Genomic DNA, 9,805 nt, shown 5'->3' on the forward strand with positions numbered 1-9,805 from the left:
TTTCTTTGCCATTGATTTTTGACAATTTTGTTACAGTGTGCCTTGGAATAGGTTTGTTTGGGTTGAGGTAATTGGATGTTCTGCTTGCTTCTTGGATTAGAGGTTCTAACTCTTTCCATAGACTTGGGAAGTTCTCATCAATTACCTGTTTGGCTTTCCATACCCTTCTTCTCTTCTTCTTCTGATATAACCATTATTCTTATATTGCTCTTTCTGATGGAAATTCAGACAATTCTTGTGGAACTCTCTCAATTTTGTTCTTTTTTCTTGAGTCTCTTTCCCCTTCTCTCTGTAGCATCTCTAGTTGCCTGTCTGCGATGCTACTGATTCTTTCCTCTGTCTGGCTTGTTCTGTTAGCTAAATTTCCTACCTCAGTTTTCAATTTATGTATATTGAGCTCTTCATTTGTTTTAAAAAGTTTCAGTTTCCTTGGGGAGGTATTCATTTTTTTTTAAATTAATTTGTTTTCTGAGCTCATTAAGTTACCTATAGGTGTTTTCCTGCATCTCATTAGGTATTTTTAGAATTTCAATTTTGAATTCTCTATCATTTAACTCCAAGGTTTCCATGTGACTAAGACTTTTTTATGGAGACTTTTTATTTTCTTTTTGAACTATGTTTCTGTCTTGTGTATCCATGGTATTTGATTTCATCTTTTTTGATGGCATTTGAGAGTGGTATTGTTAACCCTAATAAGAAAAAAAAACCCAAAATAAAAAATTTAAATTAAAAAATAAATAAAAATATAAAAAAATTTAAATTATAACAAGTAGAGAAGAAAAACTGCAGAAAAAAGATAAAAAACAAAAAGCAAAAGCAAAACACCAACAAAAAACAAGAATAAAATATTTAAAAATAAAACAAAATTCAAAAGAGAAAAAAAATAGGAAAAAAGGAAAAGTAAATTTTGGTTTTGATAAGTTTCTTCCAGTAGCTCTCATTGTAATACAAGTTTTAGATCTGTGAAATTCCTGGGCTGTCCTTCACTGAGATGTAGAGCCACAGTCCCATTGGTGGATGGGGCATGTTGTGAGGCCTTTACAGCTTTGGCTTTCCTGCTCTAGCATGGCGATCTTAGGCTTCTGGATACTCCTCCCCACATCTCAACAGACCCTGCTTTTCAGGGAGGGGAGAATGGCTCTGGAGAGGTAGCTATGAGGTTTGTCTCTGCCACTCTTCATATCACAAGGTGAGGGAGGTGGGATTTGGGAGGCTGGGGTGCTGCACTTTAGCTTTCTCTGTCTCTGCTGAGTGCGGGCTTCAGGCAGACTCAGAAACGTTGGCCATGACCCTGCAATCTAGCCGCTTTGGTTTAGTTTCTCCTCCTCTGCCCCTCCTGTCTCACTGCTCCTCCAGCAGAAGGAGACCCAGTCACTCCAGGTTTCCCTCTCCATACCCCTCAGACAAAATCCAAATAGCCTGAGCTTCCCTTCTCCCTGTAGTTCAGCAGATAAAAAGAAGAAAGGAAAAAAAAAATCCAGTCACTCCAGGTTTGTTTTCCCCCATTGCCCACCACAAGTGCATTTTATCTTCTACCCCTCTTTAAAGCCCATTCCACCTTTAGTCCATTTGGTATGTGATCTTTCAGGTGCACTTGTAAGCCCAGTTGGAGTTCCTTTGCTGAGTTATAATTGTTCAATTTCTTGAAATTTCAAGGGTAGGGATTAGGGGTATCTCTCCTGCTGCCATTACTCTGATATCATCCTCCTGTTGTGAGAATTCAAAGGAATATGTATAAGGCTTGATGTACAAGTGTTCAATCAATGTTAACTATCATTATAAGTATTAGTAATAGTAGCAGTAATTTTACCTGATAGAGGTCACTAATTGCTCACTCTCTCAAAATGAAGGTAACTGCTGGGTTACCAAGTTATTAGAGTTATTAGAGTTTCTGGAGTCAGAACACCTGGATTCAAATCTTAGTTCAGTCACTTTCAAGCTGTGTGACTTTAGGAAAATTACCCAGCCTCTCTAAACCACAGTTTCCTCATCTGCAAAATGAGAATAATAATGGCATCTACCTCACAGCTTATTATGAGTATTTAAATGAGATAATCCATGTACAAAAACTTGGCATAATGCCTGACACAGTGAACACCCTCAAACATTAGCTTCTTCTCTGTTCAATTTCTTCATTTTATCTCTTACAGTATTATTCTTATTTCCTGACTACTGGGAATAGTGGCAATATCCTGAAAGAACTGCCTCCTCGAGGATGCAGAGAGGCGTGGCAAAGCATGCAGGGCTGAGAAGCGCGTGCAGATCAAGAAGTCAAGAAAAGGGTATCTAGTTAAAATCCTCATAAAAGTATTTTGCTTCAACCCAAAATGACCAGTTTAGGCCAAAGGAAAATTCTTGGGGATGTACTAGGGAATTTCTTCTCAACGTTAACACAAATAGCCAAGGATGTGGCTTATTGCCTCACCTGAAGCGTGGATTTCCCTGCCTTCCTGGACTCCAGTCAGATCTGAGTCACAACTGTGTCACCGCTCTTCCCTGCCCAATGCCACTTCCTGAGGTTGGCGAGGAGTTTCTCTGACAAATGCTAGGGCTGTAATGACCTTGTTATTTTATAAGGACACCAGAGGAAGTGTGATGTTATGAAACGTAGCTCTAGCCCAGGAAACTGGGGATTTGGCGTCTGGCCCTGACTTCAGCCTAATATGTCAGTTGACTTTGGGCTAGTCATTAACTTTTTGCCACTTCAGTTCCTAAAGTGTAAAGGAAAAAGAATAATGTCTATACTTCTAAACTCATAAGAACATTGTGAAGAGTACATAACACAACATATGCAGAAGCCATTTAAAATTTTTCAATATTTACACATTTAAAATACCATTTAAATTTGAAATTTACACATTTAAAGTATTATTTCCCTGTGTAATACAGTTTGGTACAGCGATTTTCACCTGTTTTGATCTCATTGCATACATAAACTAATTAATAAAATTATGCAGAACACCAAAAATCATGTTTTTTGCCAATCTGACAAAAAAAATGGTATAATTTTTATTCATTCACACCAGACAGCTATTGTTGTGTTGGCTGTTGTCACTTTTTTATTTAACAACATAAGGGAAAAGACATCAGTGCCCCTGACTAAATAGTCAAGTATGGTATGCTCTAAAAATTCTTACAGCACACTGGTTGAAAATTGTTGGTTTAGTACAGTGGTTCTCAAAGTGTGTGCCAGGGCACACTGGTGAGCTGTAAAAGATTTCCAGGTGTACCCTATGGAATTCCAGAGAAATGCATTCCTATTGGGGACCTAAAAACCAACAGGGTTTTGGAGTTTAGATTTTTGGGGGACAGAGGTGTGGGGAATTGGCTGTAAGCTGACAGTCTGCCCAACCCCCACCTCACTTGCCTGATTAGGTTGCAAAAGGCTGTCAAGATATGGTGCTGGATTGTTTACACTACCCCCATGTTCCCTGGAAAGACTGGAGGCAAGTTTCTTCTATCCTTTGTTTGGTGTAAAGTTCAGATGATATGTATGTTGGGGGTTTTCTGCACTCAACACAATTAAGAGTAAAATAAGAGGAATTCTTCAATGTATTGATGAGGAAATGAGAGTTTGCCTTTCAAATATATGCCCAAACATTGAAGAAATTGCTAGGACACATCAGGCTCATGTTTCTCATAAACACAAGAATGAAAAAACTTAACACAGTCGTGCTGGGACCTGCCGAATTTACTAAATCTTACTAAGAATGTATCTATATATATAAAAATATAACTTCTTTGTTTTTTTTTATTTTTTTAACCTCTCTTTTTTACAAATTCTAAAAAGCATAACAAAAAATGTAACAAAATGTTTTTTAATGTCAGAATAAATTTAATTTTGTCATATTTATTTTAATTACCATAAAAGCATGCTTGGACTTTATATTTCTTTTCTTTAATATTTGACTGAATTATTATAACATATTTCTCAGAAATTTGTATATAGTATGCCTACAATTATTTGTAAGATTTTAAATGCGCCCCAACTTCAAAAAGTTTGCGAACCACGGTTTAGTGTGATGAAGAAAGCTCCACTTAGAGAGGGAAAGAGATCTAATTTCAGTTTTGATAATGGCTAACTTTCTTCTAGTCTCACTTTCCTCATAGGTAAAATTATAATATCGTAAGGATTATTCATAGGGTGGTTGTAAGTATGAAGTGAAATAAAACTTCTACAGAATGTTTTTTCTTTAATTAATATAGTTAGGTTTTTAATGCTTTTTCCTTCCTATTATTTGGTTTACTAAAATACATATAGGTGTGATGTGGATATTTTTTATTTCTTTTCCAGAAATACACACACACACACACACCTGTATATAGAATATATTTATAGAAGTATACTTCATGCTTCTTGGCTTTTTTTATTTAAGTATATATACTTATTAATTTATAAATATTTTTTATTTAATAGTATATATATGTGTTTTATTTATATCAATTGATAGACATCTCTTTCTATATAATACATTACTCTCTATCTCTCTCTATGTGTGTATATATACATACATATGTGTATGCATGTATTATAATTATGTATGTATAATGTCAGGCCTCATGAAAATTTTTATAATATATTCTTTAAAAATGTTTCATATAATGGTTCATGGGTTGCCTCATCTTCATAGTAAAATGACTGGCATATAGCAACTTTTTAGTAAATGTATACTAAGTAATAAAGTAGTATTCTACAGTGGCCTAATTTGCTCATATTAAAAATGCAAATATGATATTCATAATTCTCTATCTTAAACGTCTACCCCAAATTGTCCACTCTAACCTAGTCAACTTCTTGTATTTACTCTAATAAATACCCTACCAATATAGATATTAATAGTTAAGGTCTTGAACATGCTCAATGATAGGAATTAATATCATAGAATATATTATTTATTTGATTAAGAGTTTGTGGTTATATTTGAAGTCTTTCCCAAAGAATATGGAAGAAACAAGTCTCATGAGTTGCTGTATTTTATGTTTCATTTGGTAGGCATGCAAATTCCTTGAATTAATTTTTTTCTTAATATTAACAGAATAAATTTAAGCTTTTGATTACTAAGTCACAAAATTATCTTTTAATGCAGATTCTTATGACTTTTTAAATTTAAATTTTTTTATTTTAAGATAATTATAGGCTTACAGGCAGTTGTAAGAAATAATACAAGCCCTGGCTGGTTTGCTCAGTGGTAAAGCATTGGCCTGGAATGCAGGAGTCCCGGGTTTGATTCCTGGCCAGGGCACACAGGAGAAGCATCCATTTGCTTCTCCACCCCTCCCCCTCTTCTTCCTCTCTGTCTCTCTCTTCCCCTCCCGCAGCCAAGGCTCCGTTGGAGTAAAGTTGGCCCGGGTGCTGAGGATGGCTCTGTGGTCTCTGCCTCAGGCACTAGAATGGCTCTGGTTGCAACAGAGTGACGCCCAGATGAGCAGAGCATCGCCCCCTGGTGGGCATGCTGAGTGGATCCCAGTCGGGCGCATGTGGGAGTCTGTCTGACTGCCTCCCCATTTCCAACTTCAGAAAAAAAATACAAAAAAAAAATAATACAGAGAGATCCTTATACTCTTTACTCAGTTTTCTCCAATGATAGCATCTTGCAATATTATATTTAGTATCACAACTAGAATGTTGACATTGATATAGTCAAGATACAGAACATTTCTATCATTTAAAGATTCCTCAGGTTGTCCTTTTATAGCCACATCTCCTACCTGCCCAACTACACCCTTTTCTTAACCCCAGACAACCACATCTATTCTCCATTTCTATAATTTTGCCATTTCAAGATGTTATATAAGTGAAATCATATAGTATATAAACCATTGGGACTGGTTTTTTTCACTCAGCCTAATTCTCTGGAGACTATTACATGTATCTACAGTTTTTTTTTTTTATTGCTGAATAGTATTCCATGCTATTGATGTGCCATCGTTTGGTTAACCACTCACCTGTTGAAAGATATTTGAGTTGTTTCCAGTTTTAAGTTATTATAAATAAGACTGCAATCCATATTTGTTTGGGTTTTTGTGTGAACATAAATGCCCATGAGTTCAGTTGCAGAGTTGTATAGAAGTTATAGGATTAGCTAGCGGTATAATATGCCTTTATGCTTTTTCAAAATTGCTAAGCTATTGTTTATTTGCTGTACCATATAAATTTTAGTATAATATTATCTATATCTGCAAAAAATCTTGCTGGAAATTTGACAGGAATTATATTATACCTGTTTATCAGTTTAGAGAGATTTAACATCTTTTCTATGTTGGGTCTTCTGATCTATGAACAGAGTATGTCTCTACATTTATTTATATCCTCTTTTTTGTTTTTGTCAGCATTGTGTAGTTTTAACATACAAGTTCTGTATATATTTTTAGATTTATACCTAAGTAATTCCTTTTTTTTGAATAACTGAAAACAGCATTGCATTTTTTATTTCAGTGACTGTGTTCATTGCTAGGATATAGAAATACAATTAATTTTTTGTATGTTGATCTTGTATTTTTCAACCTTGCTGAGGTAATGTATTAGTTTTAGAAGTATTTTTGTAGAAGTGGTTTTTTAACATAGACAGTTCTGTTATATGTAAATCATGACAGTTTTATTTCTTCTTTTCTGATCTTTATGTCTTTTGTTTCTTGTCTTATTTTCTTTTTCTTGCCTTATTCCCATGACTAGAATTTCCAGCACTATGTTGAATAAGAATGATGGCACCAGATACCCTTGCATTATGCCTTAACTTAGGGAGAAAATGTTTTGTCTTTTACCACTAAATGTAAGGTAAGCTCTAAGTTTTTTTAAAATTAAAAAAAAAAAACTTTTAAAATTCATTTTAGAGAGGAGAGAGAAAGGGAGAGAGAGAGACAGAGAGGGAGAGAGAGGAGAGAGAGAAGGTGGGGAGGAGCTAGAAGCATCAACTCCCATATGTGCCTTGACTAGGCAAGCCCAGGGTTTCGAACCGGTGACTTCAGCATTTCCAGATCAATGCTTTATCCACTGCTCCACCACAGGTCAGGCTCTAAGTTTTTTGTAGATGCTCTTTACCAACTTGATGAAATTCTTCTTTTATTCTTATTTTCTGAGAGTTTTTTTTCCACAGTTTTTATATTTGAGTTTATTCTTCATTTAACTTTTAAAACACTACTATAGTTGAATATTAAAACAAAAACAATAGCAAGTAGTGAGCATATTATGATTATAGTCCTTCACTCATTCACTACAGTATATATTATAAAAGGGCAGCAGTGAGTGTTACTCACTGGCCCCATTAAGATGTCTGACTCTGAACACTACCCCTAGGATGACGTTCATCATCATATGCTTCTCCAGTGTAATGGCGCCATCTTTCCTGATTTGGATCCAAGTCCACCAGTTCTACCTGGTCCATTTCATCAGTCTCTTCTACTTCCTTCCTTTCAGGTAGGAGTTTTTCCAGCAAAGAAAGTTTATCAGGAGAGAGAAAGCCATTCTCAGGAAAGTTTACCTTAAATTCGATGATTAAGTGACCCTTTTCATATGGTCTACAATAAATTGGCATGCTTTCATTTAGCACACACTTGATATCTCCATGCTTGACAATCTGACCCGGATGAGAGGTGATAACTATGGTTCGGTTGTCAAGAGTTGATATTGGCTTTTTGGAAGCCACACAGTGCTTCAACCAGCTGTATGTCCATACACATGAAAAGGTCTTCCCCTCGTCGAGTGAAAACAGCATGGTCCTTTTGATCTAAAACAATGATAATATCTCCTGGCTCCAGTCCTGGCTCTTGGGCTCCTTCACCATGGAATGTTACTTCTGGCCATCTTTCATGCCTTTGTCAATATGAACTTCCAGAATCTTCTTCTCTTGAACTATCTTCCTTCCATTGCAGCTTTTACATCTATCCTTAGGACTGATCCATTCCCCGTGGCCCTGGCACTCCATGCACACAGACTGAGTTTGCTGAACCATTCCAGGGCCTACCTGATGAATTCTTATTTGCATCCCAGGACCTCGGCAACTGGAACAGCACTCTACTGCTCCTTTCTCACCCCCTCGGCCTTCACATTTGTCACAAATCACATTCTTTTGTAGAGCTAGTTTTCTTGTTGCACCATTATATAAATCTTCTAAGGTTATTGAGAGCTGATGCACAACATTTTACCTCTCCTTTCTGCATCCTTCCTCCTCCTCCGAAAAACATATCAAAGATGTGCATGGGGGAGCCAAAACCGCCACCTGCTCCACCTTCTTTAATTGCTTGTTCTCCTCCTTTGTCATATAATTCCCTTTTCTTTGCATCAGAGAGCACTTCATAAGCTTGAGAAATCTGCTTAAACTTCTCTCCTTCATTTGGATTCTTATGAGGATGGTACTTCAAGTCGAGCTTCCTGTAAACTTTTTTCAATTCTTCCTGGGTGGCATTGGGTTTGACCCCCAAAACATCATAGTAAGTGGTTTCTTTGACCATTTTTGACAGGCCGCGAGCAGGCTGAGGTTAGTATGAGAAGCGGGAAAGAGCGTGTTACTGCGCGCAGCTCCAAGAGCCGCTGCTCCTTCCCCCCTGAGAGTTTTTATCATGAAAGAAAATTAAATTTTGTTAACTGCTTTTCCTATATCAACTGATATGATCACATGATTGTTTTTCTTTAGACTATGGATATAGTGAATTGAAATGATGATTTTGAAGCACTGAACCAGACTTGTATCCCTAAAATAAACCCAATTTTCCATGGTGTTTGCTTTTGACATATTGCTAAATTTTATTTTCTAATATTTTGTTAAAGATTTTTGCATAATGAGGGATTATTGTCTATGGTTTTCTTTTATGGTACTTTCCTTGTCTGGTTTTGGACCAGGATAATATTAGCTCCATACAGTGAATTAGGAAATGTCTTCTCTTCTGTTTTCTGGGAGAGATTTGTAGAATTATTGTTAATTTTTTTTAAGGTTGGGGAGACTTCTTCAGTGAAAGTATGATTTCTGCTTCAGTCACCAAACATTACTTAGAAATTATGAGGAGAAAAGAAGTCTATTTTATTTACCTATATTTTTTCTTACTGCATTCTTTCTTGTTCCTGATATTCCAGCATTCCTTCTTTTATTGTTCTTTTTCTGTTTAAAAAACTTCCTTTATTCATTATTTTAGGGTGTGTCTTCTGGAAACGAGTTCTTTCATTTTCCTTTATCCCAGAGTCTTTTGATTTCTTCTTTTCACTAAATATAAAAATTTGTATTGACAGTTATTTTCTTTCAACACTTGAAAATATTGTGCCACCTTCTTCTGGCCCCTTTTTCTGGGTGATTTCTGATTAGAAATCATTTGCCATTATAGTTGCTTTTCCCACATATAAAGTAAAGATGTTTTTTTCTTTCTGTCTGTGTTCAAGATTTTGTCTTTTGTTTCTGGGAGTTTATGATGTGGTGTGGAATAGATTTTTTTTTATCTTGTATAGGACTCATCTTTTTTAATCTGTAGGTTATGTATTCTGTCAAATTTGGTAAATTTTCAGTTATTATTTCTTTAAGTACTTTTTAAGTTCATTCTTTCTCCTTCTGAGACCATGGTGACACTGATATTATATCTCTTGGTATAGTTTCACTCTTCTTGAGACTATTTTTTTTTCTATTTTTATCTCTGTTGTTCAGAATGAGTAATTCATATTATTCTATCTTCCAGTTCACCAATACTTTTCTCTCTCGTCTCCATTCTATTCTTGAGTATTTTATCTCGGTAATTGTATTTTTTAGTTCTAAAATTTTATTTGGTACTTTTGTCTTTCTTTGCTGAGGTTTCTTTGTTCATTTGTTTCAATCATGTTGGTAAT

At 35.6% G+C, this 9,805-nt stretch overlaps 1 pseudogene; it reads right to left on the bottom strand.

Annotated features, from left to right (window-relative positions):
* Nucleotides 1-7,262: 7,262 nt before the first annotated feature.
* LOC136338149 (dnaJ homolog subfamily A member 1 pseudogene) lies at nucleotides 7,263-8,528 on the bottom strand (annotated as a pseudogene).
* Nucleotides 8,529-9,805: the final 1,277 nt, after the last annotated feature.

The sequence above is a fragment of the Saccopteryx bilineata genome, chromosome 5 (genome assembly GCF_036850765.1).
Source record: "Saccopteryx bilineata isolate mSacBil1 chromosome 5, mSacBil1_pri_phased_curated, whole genome shotgun sequence".
Lineage (NCBI taxonomy): Eukaryota > Metazoa > Chordata > Mammalia > Chiroptera > Emballonuridae > Saccopteryx > Saccopteryx bilineata.